Source organism: Mustela lutreola, chromosome 6, assembly GCF_030435805.1.
Source record: "Mustela lutreola isolate mMusLut2 chromosome 6, mMusLut2.pri, whole genome shotgun sequence".
In the NCBI taxonomy this organism is placed as follows: domain Eukaryota; kingdom Metazoa; phylum Chordata; class Mammalia; order Carnivora; family Mustelidae; genus Mustela; species Mustela lutreola.
The window spans coordinates 14,966,974-14,988,228 of record NC_081295.1 but is presented as its reverse complement, the minus strand read 5'-3'; the positions used below and the strand labels follow the sequence as shown (position 1 = coordinate 14,988,228).

Below are 21,255 nucleotides of genomic sequence, written 5' to 3'. Positions count from 1 at the left end.
TTGAGACAAAACTATCATTCCAAAGAGGGAAAGGGCTCTCAGCAAGCCCCTGGCCACCCGTCTGGACTAAAAGTGAAGACTTTGACACTAGGACATTTGAGTTGGAATCGTGGGTTACCATTGGCTAACTTTGGGAACTTGGGCAAGTCATCGACTACTTGGTACTCAGTTTCTTTATCTGTAAGGTGGAGCTAATAATAGTAACCACCTGGTAGGGTTGTTGTAAGGATTAAATGAGTTAATAAACACAACGCTCTGTGCTATCTGTGTTTGTTCTCATGAGGGTGCTTTTTAAAAAGTTAAGTGTGGTGAATTGTGTAAGATTGATGAATCACAGAGCTGTACCCCTGAAGCAAATTATACAGTATATGTTAATTAAAAAAAAAAAAGTTCAGTGAAAACAGGTACAAAGGGGTCTGGTTGGTGGGAGGAGCAGAAAAAAAGGAAGTTTCTTTCTTTTAATTAGTAGGAGATCTTTCAAGCATGTTTAAAGTCGAGGGAAGTTCTCATGGAAGAGGGAAGAAATGGGAGGTAGAGAAGAGGGTTTGTTGGAAGTAAATTCAGACCCAGGCCAAAGGCTATAGAATAAGTCCTTGGGGGTAAACCTAGTCCCAGAGGAAGGATGAATGGCCTCGCTTTGCCTTGGGAATGAAATCTAGGCTCTTCACCTGGGCCTTCGAGACATCAGAGGAACGGGCTCCTATCAGCTTTCCAGCTATAACTCCTCCCATTCTCCCAACAGGAGTTCTCCCTCGGGGGTGGTTTCACTTTCCGGTGTCAGTCACCCAGGTCAAGGTCTGCTCAGTCACCCAGGTCAAGGTCTACTCCGGAAACACACGACCCGCCTTCTGACAGAGCAGCCTAACGCCGCATCACAATGCCCACGTCATTCCCTCATTTCATCTCCTCACGTAGGCGTTTTATCATCTCATACCATGGCAAGAAGGAGGGTGAGTGCAGTCCAAAAAGATATGGTGAGAAAGGGACCACCTTCACAGAACTTTGATTACAGCGTATCATTATAATTGTTCTCTTTTACTATTAGATTACTGTTGTTATCTCTCACGCTATAAATTAAACTCTATTGTAGGAATGTATGTACAGGACAGTACATTTAGGGTTTGGTAATATTTGCGGTTTCTGGCATCTCCTGGGGTTCTTGGAACATATCCATGTGGATAAAGGGGTTGGCTGTGTTGCCTTTTCTCAGCCCCGCAGAGACTGTTTTCAGCTGGGTCTGTGCCCTACCTAGTTCATCTCTGTTCCCTTTGTACCGGTCCTTACTTGGCTGGCTAGCTGTTATTGTTAGCTCTCTTTAAATCTGTAAAGACCTTCCCTCAGCACCCGATCCAAAGCAGCGGTGCACTGCCTATCCCATTAGTCACGTTCTAGGTCTGCACTGATTTATCACCACTCAGTGCTGTCTTGTTTATTTATTTATGGGGTCCTCGTCTGCCTCTCTGCACCAGATACAAGCTTCAGGGAGGCAGGAACCTCATCCCTTTGGAAATCATGGTTTCCTTCTACACACAAGGTGGGAGAGAAGGAATGAATGTGGGAGAAAAATGGGAAGCAAGTCTGGGCAAAGAGGATAGAGTCTTTTTTTTTTTTTTAAGATTTTATTTGTTTATTTGACAGAGATCACAGCAGGCAGAGAGGCAGGCGGGGCGGGGGGGAGCAGGCTCCCTGCTGAGCAGAGAGCCCAATGTGGGGCTCGATCCGAGGACCCTGGGATCATGACCTGAGCCAAAGTCAGAGGCTTTAACCCACCGAGCCACCCAGGTGCCCCAAGAGGATAGATTCTTAAGTGGAGAGGCAGGACATTGAGGAGATGGAGCCATAAGACTTTTCTTTTCCTGGAAATCCTGAAGTAAAATAATATGTAGAAAGGAGTGAGGTGAGGGGTGTCTGGGTGGCTCAGTGGGTTAAGCATCTGCCTTCAGCTCAGGTCATGATCCCAGGACTCTGCTCAGCGGGGTGTCTGCTTCTCCCTCTTTCTCTGCCCCTCCCCCTGCTCGTGCTCTTTGTCTCAAATGAATAAATAAAATCTTAAAAAAAGAAAGAAAGGAGGGAGTGAGGTTGAGCCTCTGGGCTCAGAATAGATATCACAAGACTTTTTTTTTTTTTTTAAAGATTCTTTATTTGAGAGAGCGAGCGTGCGCGCGCAAGCAGGCACATAAGCAGTGGGAGGGGCAGGCAGAGGGAGAAGGGAAAGCTGTTTCCCTGTGAAGCAGGGAGCCTAATGCGGGTCTCCATCCCAGGACCCTAAGATGAGGACCTAAGATGAGGACCAAAGGCAGATGCTTAACTGACTGAGCCACCCAGAGGTCCCTCAGAAGATATATGATGTTATATCCTACTTTATATTATGTATTATTATATATTTCATATGTAATATGGATTTTATATAATTATCTATATTGATATAATTTATATAGATATATAGATATCATTGTATGTGTCATATATCTGAGATATATCTATATATTGATATCTATATCTATAAAACTTCAGTTGAGTCTGTTTCTTTTGTGACCTGTAGGCTTTGGTCTGAAGCATCTTTGCCATTGCCTTCATGACAGTTTGAATATCACCTTTGATTTCTTCAAATTTAAAGTTTAATTAGGTAAATATCCTCTAATTTTCAGGTAAAGATTGTTTATTTCATTTTTTTTTAAAGATTTTATTTATTTATTTGACAGAAATCACAAGTAGGCAGAGAGGCAGGCAGAGAGAGGGAAGCAGGCTCCCCACAGAGTGGAGAGCCTGATGCGGGGCTCGATCCCAGGACCCCGAGATCATGACCTGAGCCGAAGGCAGAGGCTTTAACCCACTGAGCCACCCAGGCGCCCCAGATCATTTATTTCTTTTTATTCAGATTGTGTTGGATTTTTTTTTTAAAGATTTTATTTATTTATTTGACAGAAAGAGATTACAAGTAGGCAGAGAGGCAGGCAGAGAGAGAGGAGGAAGCAGGCTCCCTGCTGAGCAGAGAGCCCGATGCGGGACTCGATCCCAGGACCCCGAGATCATGACCTGAGCCGAAGGCAGCGGCTTAACCCACTGAGCCACCCAGGCGCCCAGATTGTGTTGGATTTTTAAAAAAGATTTATTTTATTTATTTATTTGACAGAGGAGAGAGATCACAAGTAGGCAGAGAGGCAGGCAGAGAGAGAGGGGAAGCCGGCTCCCCGCTGAGCAGAGAGCCCAATGTGGGGCTCCATCCCAGGACCCTGAGATCATGACCTGAGTCGAAGGCAGAGGCTTAAGCCACTGAGCCACTCAGGCACCCCAGATTGTGTTGGATTTTTATCAGTTTTTTTTGTCATGTAAACTTCTATATTTATTTTGAAAACGTTTTAAACATAACCTTTGTACCCAAGTTCATAATCAAACTTTATAAATGGTTGATTGGTAAATGAACAGAAATTCTCTAGCTGAAAAATGTCAGGAGCCCTATATGGCTATCAAATGTAGATGCTGGAGTGTAATATTGATTCATTTCTGAAAGAGAGGTATTGACATCTCCCACTGTAATTACCTTTTAATCAGTCAAGCTCTTTACTTCTAAATAGCTTTTCTTTGTGTATATAGCTGCTGTGTTATTTGGGTCCTCCAGTGTATCGGCTGTTTTATCACGTTTATATAAACGTGTACCTTTATATTCATAATATCCCTCTTTATCTTGTTTGGCCAGTTTTTAAAATAACTAATTAAAATGCCGTGGTATTAATGTTACTCTTTTACACAGCTGATAGGCCCCTCTACTTCTTTCTTGTAGTAGTGGGCCTTTGGATTTATCTAAGACTGTACATTTCAGTCTTGAGTTTATTAAGATAATCGATAAAAAATTCCATGTCACGGGTGCCTGGGTGGCTCAGTGGGTTAAAACCTCTGCCTTTGGCTCAGGTCATGATCTCAGGGTCCTGGGATCAAGCCCCGAATAGGGAGCCTGCTTCCTCCTCTCTCTCTCTCTCTACCTGCCTCTGCCTACTTGTGATCTCTGTCTGTCAAATGAATGGATAAAATCTTTAAAAAAATTCCATGTCACTCTTTTCCATTCTTAAAAAATTGTCTATTCCCAATATGCTTAATTTGGACATGAATTACAATCAAAAGATTTTTCTCTCCTTTTTTTTTGAATCTAAGTATCTTTGTATTTGACATAGAAAATAAAAGACTTAGAGACTCTTAATCTCACAAAACAAACTGAGGGTTGCTGGGGGGAGGGGGTTTGGGAGAAGGGGGTGGGATTATGGACATTGGGGAGGGTATGTGCTTTGGTGAGTGCTGTGAAGTGTGTAAACCTGGTGATTCACAGACCTGTACCCCTGGGGATAAAAATATATGTTTATCAAAAGATTTTTCTCTTACAGAAGATAATGTGTAATTTTCTATAGGACCTAAGTTGCAATTCCATTCTACCCCAGACCATTCAGAGGCCCCAGTACCACTACACACCTTCAATGTAGAGATGTGATTTGAGGTCACTGTTTTCTGAGCCAGAACATGGAAGTGCTTTGGTGATTCATGAAAATAAATATTTTCCCCACTCGGGGCCCATTTTTGATCGGTAATGTGGAGTAAGAAAGGTGGGAATAACCAAGGCCATGGAGGAGAGGGGATGTGCAGGCACTCTTGAGTATTTGTGCAAATGACAAGCAAGTGTTGTAACTTCCAGGCCATATAAAATAACAAATATTTATAGTGCACTGAATGAAGATATGGTTTGCGAAGTGCTATTAGTTACATGTGCATACATTCATCTGTTCAGCAAATGCTTGCGGAAGGTGCCGTGCACCTGATCCCAGCCAGGTGCTGGCAACGTGGCAGTGAACATGTCGGGCACGTATTTATGTCTCACTCGTTCTCTGAGCATGAATGGCTAGATGGTTAATTCCATGGCTTCAGGTGCTGGAATCTAGTCTAACCAGTTTCTGAATTGTTTCAAAAACCAAGTGTTTCCTCTTCCTCCTCCTCTTGGTTCTTCTTCTACCTCCTTTATTACTAGTATAGGAAATTTGAAATCGAAGAAAAGTTAAAAAAAATAATGTTATAAATGGGTAGCTTTTTGGAATAACTTTACATTTATATAGTGTGCCCTAGTGACTTTTTAAAAAGCCATCAATTTAGGTTGGCCTTTTCAGAACACTTACCACGCTACCACTGGTCTGCACTTCCCTTGAAATGCATTCCCTAAAGCAGCTCATTTGCCCGCTAGCATAACTCATGACACACAGACATAACTTGGCTCTTAAAACTGAAGAATTTTTTGGAATCCATACATTCAGTCAGGCTACATTGAAACAAATAAGCAAAATTCGAGTTGTTGCCAGAAATTAGGTGAAGCTGCATTGGATTTAAGGGCCCATTTGTCCGATTACCATCTGTAGATGGCGCTGTGGGGGCAGCAGAAAGCTGGCTGAGGTCCACCAAAGGCAAGGGTCGTGCATCTGCTAGGATCCTAGGACACAGGAGGAGGTGGCAATGAATGAGACAGTAGAGTCAAAGGGGAGGAAAGCAAGAGTGTTAGAAATATCATAAAGATCAGAATGCAAGGGAAGCAAGGATTGAAGTAGGACTTCAGAAGTCCAAGAGCTCCATAGCAAAAGCAAAGTGAGCAGGAGAAACAGGAAGGCCATTGTGGCTGGGTAGACAGGAGGTACCAGGAGGAAGGCAGCCTGCATCCCTAGCATTTCTTCCAGTGCCTTCCTACCACAGTGGCCAAGTTCCTATTTGGTCCTGCTTGGTCTTCCAAGGGCAATGGTTCCTACTGCATAGAGATATGGGAAGTGTCAGCCCCATATCTCTCTTGAGCTGAGACTGTAATTAAAGTTCTTGTTTGATTATGGAAATGAGTTGAGAAATCATGGGACAATTTGGTAGTAATCATGGTGCGATGGTGAAGTTTGGCTTGGACTCTTCCTTCTGGTTCCTTTAAAGAGCTAAAGCCCTCAGCAGCCTCCCCTCCATCTTTTAGAATATTTTTTCACAACCATCCAGGAAATGTTGTTTACTTAATGGTCTACTCCACTTGAAACACGAAGCTCTCCCTGTGTGGTCTTGTCATAATTATTTTCAAGTGGTGTTAATTAACAGAGCCAACACATGGGCACCATTCCCTCCCCTGACTTGGCACCCTCACACACTGCAGTTAGTGGACCTCATGGGAAGGCATTCCGGTGATCTCTTAGCTGTACTCTCTCCATCTACCTTTTACCATGCGAGTAAACTGCCTCACCAGAGAAACTGTTATTCAGTAAAGAACATTACCAAGTCCTAACAGATGGCTGCTTATCTCAAGACACAGATAGTCACACACATCCTAGCAGTTAAAAAGCCTTTTCTATAGCCCTTTAGAGATCATTATAACAGGGTTTGAATCAAGGAAGGCAATTTGGAAATGGAACAGAGCATGGAGAAAGACAGGGGGAGAATATAAGATTGTTCTTGCAAAGGCAGGGACATTTGGGTTAGGCTGTAGACGTAAAACGATAGCCAAATGGATGGGAATGTTTTGGTTAGTGAGACACCAACAGAGGTTGATGCTTATTGGTAGCTGTGTCCAAGGCAGCTCAGCTGCTACTTTGTGCATCAGAGTAGTAAACCCTTCCCTGTTTTTATCTCCCTCTTTATAATGTGGAAACCAAAGCGCTGACAAGGTTTCAACAAGTTCTCAAGGGTAAGAATGGAGACTGCTTCCGACAGCCCCAGGTTCTGTGAGTGAGGGTTACTGAGCAAACACAGACAGTTTATTAATGAAGTTCAGGGTGGCCAGTTTTTCTTTCTAGAGTAAACACATGCCCAAGAGTATTGACTCATTTTTACATTGTTCTGTTGCATTGTTTGTAAATCTTTTGAATTATTACCCTGTATTTGTTCTCTATTGTTCAAGATACTCTTTTAAAAGCTGGATATGGAACTTCAGTCCCTGCTGGTTTGGTTCTTTTCCACTTGGCAAAAGTTGATTGATTTTATCTTTCTTTTGGCCTGTGTTTCATGGTGGCTTGAAATGAGCATGGTTTTGTGTGTGTATGGGTTTTTTTTTTTTCTTTTGTTTTTTTTTCTTATTGTTGTTGTTGTTTATATCTTTGCCCATATTGTCAATAATAGAATCACTCTGGGAATGGGGTACACATGGTGATTTCTGCAGCAGAGTTTCCAAAGGGAGGGGTCTTGGTGTAAATTTGCAGTATTATATTGTTTTGGCTTTCTTTTCTCAGATACTACAACTGTTTCTTGGGAGTTATTATTTTTTTTCCCAAAAATAAACATTGACACATTGTCGTAAGTGGTATTCTAAACCATGTTAAGCCTGTTAAAAAAAAAAAATTAATGAAAAATGTTAAAGCAAATGTAACAAAAGAAACAAGAGTAAGCATGTAGAAATGGCGATATGAGGAACGAGCTATGTCATGGTCTGGTTGGATTCTGTGTGTGTGAGGTACATGAATGGGCTTGAAGGGGACAGATTTATGGGAATGGAGAGAACAGGTCAGTCCAGCTTGGGTGTTCTCACTTCTCATGGCACATTAGAAACTCCTGGAGATTTTTTTTTTTTTTAATTGATGCTCGCATCTCTCCACCAAAATCAGAATGTCTGGGGGGTGTGGTTTAGGCACAGTCATTTGTAAAGACCCCTCAGGTGACAGCCAGGATTGAGACCTACTGACAACAAACAGAAAAACACTTCTTCTTCTTCTTCTTTTTTTTTTTTTTTAACAGATTTTATTTTTTATTTGACAGAGAGAGACTGCCAGAGAGGGAATACAAGCAGGGGGAGTGGGACAGGGAGAAGCGGGTTTCCCACTGAGCAGGGAGCCCGATGCGGGACTCGATCCCAGAACCTCAGGATCATGACCCAAGCTGAAGGCAGATGCCTAATGAGTGAGTCACTCAGGCACCCCAGAAAAACACTTCTTAGAAGTGTCACCAGGCCGGAGGTCTTAGCCTCGTACCAGATACCTGTCTGGGCCAACACACACTTGTGGATTTTATCCAGCTTCAAACAGGCCTGCTCTTTTAGCACTTGCTTCCATGCTGTCTGGCTCTTCCTGACTTCCAAAAAAAAAATAAGCATTTCTACAGTTGGACCTTTGGAGCATTTATGGTACTGTGAAAATGCTGAATGAAATGGTATGAAATAATATTGGTTGCTTTTACTTAAATTGTAATGGAAATATATGCTTTTTTCAAAGGGCCCGATCCAAATGTGGAAAGAGTGTTTTTTGAATGTGGATTACGGGTCTACTTTGTATCTTAAAGGCAATGTTCTCAGCCTCGGAGCCACCTGTCTTCCCCCAGGCAATTCGAAAGGAGCCGCGTGTCCTATACATGATCTCCTTCCTTCCTTTGACATGGTCTAAATGTCCCTCATTCAAAAGTATTCACATCAGCTTGGAAAGGGCAATTTACAGACCTCTAAATTATACCCATTAATTTAATTTATATCTGTTACTCAGTTACATCCAAAGAAGAGTGCTCTAAGAGAATGGGACTCAGAAATGGTCAATGTGTTTGGGGTCGAAGGAGGTAAGAGCTGGGAGCAGGGAAAACAAACCTGGGTGAAGCCAGATTATAGGGACAAAAGGCAACCTGAGAATAGGGAGGGCGGAGGTCCTAGGATGCTGAGCAGAAGGAAGGTGCTGCTGGTGTTCCATGGCAGTAGACTGAAGTCGGAGTCACCGAAGTTTTAAATGCCGTCTATAGAACGATGACCCCCCCCAATTTTTATTTCCATCCAGACTCTTTCTATTGGCTTTCAGTTGCCCACTTGCCATATCCATCGGGATCTCTAGATTGACATCTCAAATTTAGCATGTCTAAAACCCGTCTCTGGCCCCCTCTCTTCCCCTGGACGTGCACCAGCTGTGGTCTTCCTACCTTACGCAAACGATAGCTCCATACCCAGGGATCTGGAGGCCAAAAGCCAGAGAGTCAGGCTGGCCTCCATCTTTTCTCTCACTCCTGGAGCATCAGCTATACCAGCAAATATGCTGGCTTTACCTTTCAAACACACTGTAAACGGAACTCCTGGCTCAAGCACCGTTGGTTCTCACCTGGATTGGGGAGGTGGCTCCCTCATGGATCCTTGCCTTCCCACACACCTTCCAGTCTATACTAATCGGGGGTAGCGAGACTTCTAGAGCATAAGTCAAGTTATGTCCATCCTGCTGAAAAACCCCCAGTAGTTTTCCACTGTACTCGGAGTAAAAGTACACCCCCCTTTGGATGGCCTACGAGGTCCTACACAACTTGGAATGCCTGTCCCTTTCTTCCTCTTCTCCTTCTTGTCCCCCAAGACATCCGCTCAGCCACCCGCACTTTCCCTGTACCCACATGTGCCCGGGACACTCCTGCCTTTGCCCTGATGCTGTATTTGGGGCTGCTGGATTTCCAGAATGTTCTTCCTCCAGATGGCTGCTTGTCTCCTCACTGTCTTCAGGTGTTGGCTCAATGTCATCTTCTCAGGTCACCTCATCTGATCGTCCTGATTCAAGGTTCCAGTCTTGCCCTTGTCCCCATTCCCTGCTTTACTTCACCCCAGTACTTGTTACCCTTTGACCTTCTCTCTATATTTTATTTATTGCTTATCCTTTATTCCTCTTTCCCACTTTTTCCACCAGAGTATAAACTTCATGGGGTCAGGAATTTTTGTCTCTTTTGTTTACTGCTCTGTTCCTAACCCCGACAATACCTGGGCCCATTGCTCGTACTCAGTAAATCATTCCTGGATTAAAGAACAAAATGAACTGGTGTCCTAGATAATCTCTAGAATCCTGTCTGGGTGACTGAGTTTGCCTTGCTCGTCTGTGACCCAGTCTTGGCCTTATACCCTCATCTCCTGGAGGGAGGACTTTCCATTCCTCGGAGAACCTGAGGCTCCATAGTCCCATTATGCGACCTCCTCGCTTGTCCTGCCCACCTGGATCTCTGCCAACTGCCGGAGCCGGTTGCTGGTCACTTCCTTGTTCCTGCTTAGTCAGCCAGTTGGGGTGTTGGGTGGGAGCCTTCCCTCCCAGCACTCATGCTCTCTCTGCCCCCACTTCTCTTGCACCCATCCCCTGGCTAAGACCTCACTGTGCTCACGTTCTTACTTCTCCCTTAGACAAATAGCCCTTGCCCTCACCGGCTGCTCATCTCCTGGGATTTTGCTATATTGGTCAACCTGGTCCTGCTTGAGCATCCATTTTAATAACTCTTAGTTATACTTCAAATGGCTCTACGCAGCACACTACATAAAAATGATTCTCAGGTTGCTGAGAAGGCGGGTAAAGTGCTTCAGGATAATCAGAATGTCATCGTTCTGAAATGAGGGATGAAGAGTGTGTGGCCAAATCTGGTGGCCCCCAGGGAACTCTCATGGTGGGGAGGGGCCAGAGCCCAATGGGGGAGGGTCGCTTGCCTGCCATTTCTCATGTGGTTTCCCCTGCTCTAACCCTAACCTCAGAGACCAGGGCTTCCAGAAGCTTCTGGGGGATAGGAGTGACTCTGGAAACTGGAGGTCACTCTTAGACTATTTCACAACACTTTTCTCCAGGAAAAAGAAAAAGAAAAAAAGAAAGAAAGAAAGCCAGCCTCATTTTCTTCATCCCTAGTGTTATATAACCTAACATTTCCCTTGCTGGTTGAAATGAATATCCTTTTTCTGCCTGAATAAATAGGACACAAACTCTTAGGGCAGGCTGCTTCCTCTGTGTAAGCGCTTCTGAGGGATCGGCTGCTTTTGTTGGGTTAGCGGTGGCCCGCAGCTCGCGGCTGGCTTGGGCTGGGTCCTGCCTTGGGGCTCCATCTGGGAGCGTGGATTCTGCCAAAACACCTTTTAAAAGTCTCAACAAGTAGCACACAGAGACTCACTGTGGCCGCTGTGGCGACTCTAGAAGGTGGCCCACCTCAAGGCGCTGCTCGCAGCTGGACATCTCTTGTGGCCCCTTACCCATGTCTCCTGAGTGTAGAAACCCCACAAAAGGCACCAAAAACAGTTAAAAAAACAAAAACAAAAACAAACCAGAGTTGAACACAGCCATATGAGACACAGCCCAACACAACCTGGACAGAGCACCTGTTTCCTTGATTACTTGGTACAGACCTTCCTCTACTCACAAGGGGGTTATGTCTCAGAAACCCACCCTAAGTTGAAAATGTCATAAGTCAAAAATGCGTTTAATACATCTTTTGTTTCCTGAAAGACCAAGCATTTGTGGCGTAAAGAGAAAGAATTGGATCTCTTTGGCACGACGTCTGTGTGTTACTCATTCTGAACTCCAGGAGCTGCTTCAAATCGCAGCTGGAAATTATGGAATAGACCTACAGTTTTGGAAATTGGGATCTCTTTGGAGTTTTACAAGTGAAATGTTCCAGAATGAGAAACTGACTATCCCAATTTATTGTAGAAGACAAGTGCAAATTGTAAAATTTTACTAATATGGTAAAAGATGCTGATTAAAAAAATTATTTATTTGAGAGAGAGAGAGAGAGAGAGAGAGAGAGAAGATGACGACTTCCTGCTGAGCAGAGAGCCTGATGTGGGGCTCAATCCCAGGACCCTAAGATCATGACCTGAGCTGAGGCTTAACCCACTGAGCCACCCAGGTTCCCCCCCTTTAGTAGTTCTTAATCTATCTTGCTTAGGTTTCTTAAAGAATCAGATGAAGTTTCTAGAATGTTCTCAGAAGAATGCAGATGTGTTTATGTATTCAAAAGACTGGATATGATTTCCAAAAGTCCTCTGGAAGCATCCATGTGGATCTTTGCTTTACAGTGTAGAGTAAGCAAACAAGCAAAGGATAGAATGGTGTTATAGAGAGAAATGTAGATATACAGTAATCAATCAAAATTTAGTTATAAGGAAAATGATGTTAAACACATTGCCCAAGTGATGGCAAAAATTGTACTCTTATGACTATCCATTTAAACACATTTAACACTTACGGTGACCTAGTGATCCACACGCTTGGTTTTTATATGCTATTATCTTCCATTTAACTTAATGCCCAGCTGTGCAATTTAAACATCCTGTCTCTAATGTAATTATTTTTGTTCCTTGTTTCCTACATTTTATTTTTCACTCCTTGTCCCTATTTCAAAGACTGTGAAGATATTGGGGCCTGAGGAAAAGGTAGTTTCTAATATAGATTTTGACATTGTAGAATAAGATTTCCAAACCCAGACAGGGAGGAGCTTGGGGCTTGGGGCTACCTGGTCAAGCTCTGCTGTTCTCCTGCTCAGAGGGCAAGGCGGACTTAGGTCTCTAGGTGCGATGACAGAGGGATGTGGATTGGAGGTGAATGGGCCTTTCTGTCCCTTCTATTCAAGTTGATATTTGTTTGAATGAAATGAAAAATCTGTGTGCCCTAAACTGTGTGACTTACTGCCATTGGGTAAGCCACATTCCCAATCAACTGCAGTAGACAGGAGGTAGGAGGTGTGGGAGACACATACCTAAAGGGGGGCCAGACTGAATTTGCCATTTACCTGAGAGCATTATCAAGTGTTCAGCAAAAGTATGTTTCAGGTCTGATACATCAGTTACCAGGGTGTCCTGCAAGTCATCTGTTGAAGTGTCTATTTCCATTCCCAGTTATAAGCTCTTCAAGGTCATGTCCTTGTCTAGCAGGAGGTGATGCTTCCTAAGTACTTGTCAAAAGGGAGAGGTGTAAGCAATGGGTTGTGGGGACTCAGGTGGGCGAGAACAAGGTGATGTTGGGCAATCCCAAAGGGCTGCATGGAGAAAGGGATCTTTGAGATGAACCTGGAAGAAGTGGTAAGATCATACCTGACCCGGATAGGGAAGAGGCAGAGACCAAACACAGGATACCGATGTAGGGAAGGAGGCTGGTGGTTCAGACCTTGAGGCTGGAGAGGTGGGCTGGGACTGGGTTAACAGGGAGATGGTGAGTGGTTTGCACGACATAGGAACTTGGAATGACAGTGGTGTTGATTAGTCCAGAGAGTGACCTGGTGAAGGTGCATTCAATGGGTTAGAAATGGAAGAGGCTAGAGGCAGTCAGACCAGTCAGGACACCACTGCCCTGTCCAGCTGAGAGCTGAAGAAGGCTTGAGTAGGGCTGTCGAGAAGGAAGCAAAAGGGATGGAGGCTGGAGACATTTTGGAGGGGAGGCTGAAGTTATTGCAATTCACAGTTCCCTAGAATAAACCGGCCCAGGGCAAAAATAGGCAGAAAACAATAACATAGTATTATTTTTCTCACCCTGCTCTCTGACTGTTGTACAATCTACAGTGCTTTGAAAACCTTCCTTCCCATAGCGCCCGCTGATTAAGCAGACACTGTAGTACTTGCCACAGGTGCTGAGCACCACCATAGGCCTGAGGAAGCGACCAAGGTTGGTCAAGGTTCTTGCCGCTGGTGGCCATCGGAGGTGCCAACATAGGCAGGACCCACTTGCTGCAAAGGGGGCGGGCTGCATCCTCAGGTGGGGAGTAGTCCTCATGCCAGTCATTATCTGGTTTAGGCAGCAAGGCTACCCTCTGCGTTCTGTGTCTTACGGCATCTTTCTTCAGCCTCTCCTGGCAGCCTCCCCTTTTGCTCTAATTCAGGTGTTTGCTAGTTGTGCAGTGGATGAACTCAGTAGTCGACGAAAATAACCTACCGGAAGGGCTGCTGCTCTCTGAATCCCGGCCGAGACTGCTTCTTTCTGCGGAGGAGGAGGGGAGTTTGTGGATCTGTCTGGCTACTGAGACAGATGTGGTCAGGTGGTAGTTCGAAACTGCTATTTGGGGAGAAGGAAAACTATGCGGCAGGGTTTGGAGCCAGTAAGAGGGGCAGAGAGCTGTTTTCTATGCTCAGCAGAGGGAATAGCATTTCCACTGGAAATCATTGTATTCTTCAGATGTTAGTTCTTTTGTCACCTTGGTAAATATGAATGCCTTTTTATTCTCCTAGTAGAATTTTTTCAATAATTATTTCTCCATGTGGGATGTTTTGTTTTGAAGATTTTATTTATTTATTTATTTGTCAGAGAGAAGGAGAGAGGGAGCACACAAGCAGGCAGAGAGAGAAGCAGGCTCCCTGCTGAGCAAGGAGCCCGATGCGGGACTAGATTCCAGGATCCTGGAATCATGACCCGAGGCAGCGGCTTAACCCACTGAGCCACCCAGGCATCCCTCCATATGGGATGTTTGAGGCTTTATATAAATAACGGAGTGGCATGTGATTTTTGAAAGCAGATATTTTTGAAAAAAAAAAGTGAATTTATATTCAATATAGGTCACATATACTGTATTATTAGTTTCAGGAGCAGCGTTTAGTGATTCAGCCATGGCATGTAACCTCCAGTGCACATTACATCAGGTGCCCTCCTTAAGGCCCGTCACCCAGCAACCCGGTCCTCCGATCCAGCTTCCCTCCAACAGCCCTCAGTCTGTTTCCTATGATTAAGGATCTTTTATGGTTTGCCTCCCTCTCTGTTTTCATCTTATTTTATTTTTCCATGAAGGCAAGTTTTAAAAGGCTTTCTAAAGGTGAAGTGTAAGGTTTGTGTTTGTTGATAATTTTGCATAAGTTTCTTCTGCCTAACTTTGTAACCTGAGCAAAGATAGTCTTTTTTTTTTTTTTTTTTTTTTTTTTTGGAAAGAGATTATCTTTATCCCCATGAACTTCAACTACAGGCCATCAGTGTTGAGCAAATGACAGTAGAAAGAGTCATCCTGCATTGTTTTCAAATATCCAGGACCTATACATTGCAAACAGGACTGTGGATTCTGTGCCTTCTGATGCAAAAAGCTAGCAGCTGTGATCCAGGATGAGCATTTTAGTTATACTCTTGATGGGAAAGAACAGAGACTCTCCCAGTTCTCTGGTAATAAGGGTTAGTGGAGAATTTGAGTGCTGTCCATCAGCGCACCAGGTGCTAGGGCAGCTATAACCAGACCCTGCCAGGTGTTCAGGGGCTCTGGGCCCCCTCTTTGTTCATTTTGGCTCAATGAATTTCTCTGTCCCTGCATAACTTTACTTGCTAAAGGGCCTTTGCTTACCATGGTCTCCAGTCTACCCCAAGACACCCTTCCTGCCTGTGTGTCCCATTAGCTCAGTCTAGGTTTTCTAAATGCATACTCTAGAGAGCTAGAATGGGATTGGTTGAGTTCATCTTTTCAAATTAGTGCATGGCTTTGGCCACTGCCGATCTTGGTTAGTTTCCTATCCCTGGTCCAATTAGCTGTGATCTGAGATCGGGATGTGACTTGGTTGTTTCGGAAACAGGATAGGGGAGGGGTTGAGTAATTTCCCTGAGAAAGATGCTGAGTGGATGCTCAGGTGCTGACTGATATCCCAAGGCAAGCAGAATTTCAATTTCAGTTGCTCTTCATGAGGAAAACCAGAAGTTCACAGCTGCTTGTGTAGTGGGACAGAATCTGGATAACATTTAAAGCGGTGCCCAGTGGAAAAGCCTTTGCTAATGAGGACAAGTGAAGAAGTTGGGCCATTATCTATGTTAACAGAGTCCTAGTTGAGCCCGCTGTCCTCTGGAGTGTTAGACAAAACTACACACTACAAATGAAAAATCTAATTTTTATTTTAATCAGAATCACCTGGGTCACAGCAGGATTTTGCTTCATCAATTTTCTGTTTTCCTTTGCTTATGGAGCCCAGGCTGTTAGAAGCAACTTCTAGAATGAGAGAACATATTAAAAAAGTTTTAAACCTAGAAAGATTTTTAGAATAGCATTAAACTGCTTTACTAAATTGTTCTTTTCTTCTTACCTTTTTTTCCTATTATTCAGTCTAATCTAATAACAGTGAATGCAATTTAATTAGAAAATTTTCCTCAAAAGATATTTTTTTTTCCTATAAGAAAGCACAGAACATTTTAAAAACGATGTTAGTCTGAGCCTACATTTAATGTTTTAGTGAGCTCCATAGGATGATAAACTTAAAGATGATTCATAATAACATTTCTATATCAATCTATAGAAATTTGTCTTAGCCATCCACTGGCGACCTCTCCACATTTTCTTCCCATGACATATAGAAAACATGGGTGTTCCCTAGTGTGGTTTTGATTCTGCAGTGAGGTATTAAAAACTTGGGTGCTTGTGTCTTGAGTTTGAGCCCTGATTTCAGCTCTAACATGTTGGTCCCGGTGATTCATCCCGCCATTCCATGGTTTCCTTCTCTGTAAAATGGGTTTGCAATAATACTTACCTCATTGTTTGTTGTACAATTGCTTAGAACGGTATCTGACTTCTAGTTTCTGTTCCGAGGACATTTGCTATTATTTTTGTCTCTGCCCCCCGCCCTTCCCTCCCTCGGCACCCCCCCCCCCCTCCTTGAGAAAGTACATATTGGAAATGTCAGTAATGGCCTCTTAAGGACAATGAATCTAATGTATATTTTATAGGAATTTTATGTTATACATTTATATTTTCTAATGGAAAGAATAATCTAGAACCTTCAGTTCAGAATCTAACAGATGTTCTATGTTAAGACCCGTTGCTCTAAGTGATTTTCTTTTCTGTACTGATGTGTACAAAGGATTTTAACAGCTAAATGGTGTTTGAAAAGCATAGTCCATTCATGCTGGCAAATAAAATAATTGAAGGATTTAATTAGTTTAGACAAAAATATTTTACTATCAAGATATTTAAACTGGTCAAAACATGTAATTGGAGAATTTATATTTTGCCAGAAACCATAATAAAAATAATAAAAAGTGAATAAAAATCCTGATACTTCCTTAGTATACACGATTGTTCTTTTTGTAAGTGGATCTTGTTGAAATTTTGTTTCTTGAACCAAAATTTAAATACTGTACATATTTGCTAAAATATGCCCTGTTCTATGTATTTTGCAGAAATTAATCTCAGACAAATTTGCATATTCAAATTATTTTATGGACTAACTCACATGTATAGGGAAGATGGAAGATCGTTAAGATCTTTTATTTCAAAATGTTTTATAGTGTTGATTATGAGAATTTTGATTTTTTTTCTTTCTTAAGCCTGTTGAGAGCTGCATCTCCTGCCAACCAGCACTTGGAGATTCTAGAAAGCCCAGGACCGAGATAGGCTCCTTCTCCTACTCCTCTACCATTCTCACTTCCAGAAAACCAGCCTTTCCCAAGACTTGAAGAGTAGAAAAATCTACTTTATTAAAAAACAACCTTTTAAAATACATACTATATAAAGCACAGCTGGCTTTGTCAGCTATTAGCATTTTTAATATTAGTTCTTTAATTTTCAAATCAATTCTCAGTCCATTTTCTACTTCAGAATGTTTATGTCCATGTAAACAAAACAAAACTCGGCCTACACTCTTAACTGGCTGCAGGAAACGCCAGGCAGTCTATGGAAAGATCAGATGACGGAAAAAAGGGCCTAAGAGTTGGAGAGAAGCTCGGCGTCTGCAGGTTGGTGAAGTCAGGAGCCTAATTAATCAGTGACAAAAAACTCAGAGCCTGGTGTTGAGTCAATGGCTGAAGGAGAAAGTTACAGAAACGCTCCCAGAAGACCTATCTTCACTCCTGCTCTTAGCTCTAACTAATTTTGGATTAGCAAAATTTATGCGCTGAATGAATACTTTATTTTTTTTTTCTGACTCGACATGCCCGTCTAGACTTCAAACTTCATTAGCAGTGTGAAGAGAAAACTCAGCTGGATTACATAAAACATTTTCAGGCAGATTAGCAGAATACTTACCCCTCGGTTCATGTCCTGTCCTGACTGAAGGGCTAAGAAAGTTCGAATCGGTCCTCCTGTAGAGAAAGGAAGGCCACCCCCTCCTCTATTTGGTGCAGGAGATTTTCCACTCCTAGTCAAATGGTGGTGCTAGTTCTTTAGTTTTGAGTTGCTGCATTTCCTAATTTCATGGTCGTAACAGCCTCCTGTCTACTGCCTCAGAACGGAGTTCACCAAAACTGAAAATGCAATCTCCATGCTCAGAAGCTCCTTAACGCGTTCGGAAGGTTAGTCTTCCTCTCTCTTGCCCAATCTGTACCGTAAGAAGACAGTCTCTGAGTGACATTCTTCTCCTCAAGTAGGTACTCCCTTTTCTTTTTCTCGATGTAAGTTTTTCCTTTTTGCTGTATGTGCTTGTTTACCAGCATGATGTAACTGTAGGGCTTCCCTCTCATGCTAAAAGATGTTCAAGTTTTTCTCTTAATGCTCCAGGGATATTTTGCAAAGTTGCTGGCAAGAGGTTATGGCGACATGAGAATGTTGAATCTAAACTTGGTACAAAGTGGAAACTCACTTTTGGAATAATATTCAGCTGAGTCAGAGGGCAGGACATCTACCCTCTCCTCGGCACAGCCCTCGCAGTCTGTCTGCCTGCCTCAGGTAACGTGCACTTACTGGACCCAGCCCTAGCTAGGAGGTGTTGCATGGTCGAAACCTGTTGGAATTTTACAGGTTATTAATTGGACCGATCTCAGGCTCTTATGAACACGCTACCTGTTTCCTTAATCTTGGGTGGCATAACTTAGCGTTGACTTTGAACGAGGCAGTCCGAACAAGCCAGCAGTTGTTTCCCCGAGGGCTGTCCAGTTTTCTGAAAAGCTGCGTAATCTAGCAATAACAGAAGTGAGACTGCTAGTCTTTAAATTGCCCTGTGATCTTAGGTAAGTTCTTTTGGAGTCCAGCTGCCGTGGTTTGCTCTCACGTGAAAAAAGCTAGTGGTCATTTTTCTGCAGCGGGGTGGTGTGTACGTTAGTGCCTCCCCCACGGACAGCGGTGTGCTGCTTGAGTAACGATGTGGCAGTCACAAAAGACAGGGCAGGCTACTTTCATTTTGGTTAGAGGAATGCCACACGGTTCAGGAAATGTGTGTTGAGTTGTAAGTTTCATGCTTTGTCGAGAGGGTAACCAGTGTTTGTTCTCGCAGACATGCTCCTAGAAGCCAATGTGATTTTTTTTTTTTCCTAAGTAAGGGTTGGGCTTTTATCAGGACTTGGGATCATCACACTGATTCCTGTTCAAATTTCTGTCAGCTCTACAGGCCAGTTCTAATTGGCCTGCAGAGCAACTCCGTGCATGAGGTTGCTGGGAAAGTCATCTGGTTTTGAGGAGGATCTATAGGACTGTTATATATGATATATGTTAATGTTGAGAGTGAAATTATGAATACGAGGGAGAAGTATTTCAATTTTATTGTAAGAAGCTCTGAGAGCCAAAGAAATGAAATTTCTTTGGGAAATTTCAGAAGACCAAGGGTCTTCGGAAACCCTTGGGAACTTCAGAGGCTGAGGGTTCTGAGCCCATTTCTGCTCTATACAATCCTTCCTGATTTGTCAAAAGCAAATGTTTGCTCCCATTTTGTGACTACTTATGAAGACTGCCGACTAGGCCTTGGCATGCACGGCTGTAATACTCCAGAGGTTAAAGGCAATGCTCTAGAGGTTGTTAGATTTTCAAAGAAATTCGGAATCAAAATAATCTAGGTCTCAGAGACATAGCATGTAGGCAAAAAGCACAACATCTTGATCATAAATAGAAGGGTCGTATTTACCCCCAGGGTATTTATTTTTCTCAGACCCTTGCAAGTATTTGCTTTGTATTATCGCTCTTGACACTCATGGAGAGGGAAGAAGCTCTTGCATCTTAAACTTGCTGTAAGAATAGTCAAAAAAAGGATCTCTTATTTGGATTAACTGTGACTTTTCATTCCGTTTCAGATTTAGACCTGGCTACCTCCACCTTCCCTACCAACACTCGCTTTAAACCTCTCCCCAGGATAAACTTACATCCTGGGTGTCTGCTAAACATTTTTACGCAGTTATCTGGGGGTTCTTGGAGTGTTTGTCTGTATTTGTTCAGCCCAGTTGGTCAGAGCAACCTCTTGGGCTGAGGGCCCGGTGGTTGGGCTTCAGTTTGCTTTGAACAGCGAACAGTCCTGCTCCATGGCAGCAGATTGGCTACAAGGGAAAGGAGCCAAGAAATGAGAGTGACCAGCTCGAGTAGACCGTCCGCATTGTGAAACAGTCATAGCATATGTTTCATTGATGTCGGCCGAGTGGGGGCCTGCCCACCCGTCTTCATTAGGGCTGCTCTCCATTGTTAATCCTCTACGAAGCTCCCTACAGCAGGTGTAATAAAGTGCCGTGTTTTAAGGCAGGTGGCTTTTGATGATGGGGATGATGGTAAGTCTGCCTACTGGGCAGCATCTCGGCGGACTTCCTCTGGATCATTCCCACGGGACAAAGGCAAAATCTTGCCCATCAGTGACTTTCATGTTCTTTCTAAGAAGCATAACAGTTTTCCCTCTGAAAGCATGTGTCTCTTTTTGAGGATAAAGAGGCCTGTGCCATCTACTCATCCACAAAAATATTTTGCTAGGAAGTGTATATTCCTGCTTAGGTTTTCCATAGCAGTAACTCTTGGGGGAGGATGAAGACATTAGCTCCGTTCAAATCCTCAGGAGATGGCTGAGTCCAAGCCATTCCCGGGCCCCCCTACCCCCAAAAATATCCCTATAGGGAAAATAAGAGAAACTACCGGAAATAACTATATGGAATAAGTAAAGTGAAACCACTCAATGAACCGCTTGTAGTTTCCAGGTGTTAGAAGCTTAATATGACAAAGTCATTTTAAAAAAAGATTCATTTATTTATTTTAGAGAGAGAGAGAGAGTGAGAGAGAGCATGAGAGAGTGTGAGAGCTTGCAGGCATGGGGTGGGGAGGGGACAGAGGGAGAGGAGTAGATTCCCCACTGAGCACAGAGCCTGACAAGGGGCTCGACCTCGCAACCCTGGGATCGTGACCTGAGCTGAAATGAAGAGTCGGAGGCCTCACCGACTAAGCCACTCTGGTGCCCCGACAAAGTCATTTTTTTGCGAGCATGGTACAGAGCCTGATAATGCGTGTTGGTGGAATAAATGACCGAGCTCATGGTCGGCACCAGAGCTGCTGGGAGTTTGATCCATCAGGTGGTAACTGGGAGAGAAGGCAATAAATCCAGCTGGCTGAGTGTGCCGCCTGTAGAAACGGCCCTGCTTTCGCGATGAGAGCCAAGTGTCCGGAGACAAAGGGCAGAACGGCCAACCTCCTGCCCTCTGCTGTTGCTTGCCTTTGTGTCTGTAAGGATGGCCACATCCCTGTGCGACGCGAGGAGGAGCAAGGAAGGTGGGCACATTCTCACGGAGACAAGGATGTAAAAACGTGTGGCAAATGCTTCACATTTGTTTTGCTATCAGAACCAGCATTTTGCTTGGTTGTTGGACAAGTTCACATGTCTGTTCACACGTAGAGTTGGATGCTGACTTCTTGTTTTTTGTTTTTTTAAGATTTTATTTATTTACCTGA

The 21,255-nt window shown here is 43.5% G+C and overlaps 1 protein-coding gene and 1 long non-coding RNA gene across 6 annotated transcripts in view; one reads left to right on the top strand and one right to left on the bottom strand.

Moving 5' to 3' along the window:
- Positions 1-822: 822 nt before the first annotated feature.
- The window catches only part of ESR1 (estrogen receptor 1), a 427,341-nt gene continuing 406,908 nt past the window's right edge, over positions 823-21,255 (top strand). The window contains exon 1 of one of the 5 annotated variants that reach the window (XM_059176760.1): positions 823-950. The gene's annotated coding sequence lies outside the window, so the exon portion shown is untranslated. Of the gene's footprint in view, positions 951-17,808; positions 17,993-21,255 lie in introns of those variants that run through there. The other 4 variants (XM_059176756.1, XM_059176758.1, XM_059176754.1 and 1 more) reach the window with 4 other exon arrangements.
- LOC131833451 (uncharacterized) lies at positions 15,098-17,788 on the bottom strand. The gene is made up of 3 exons (XR_009354474.1): positions 17,656-17,788; positions 15,722-15,805; positions 15,098-15,627 (listed from the first exon to the last, which is right to left on the bottom strand). It is a non-coding gene; the product is annotated as an uncharacterized LOC131833451 (long non-coding RNA).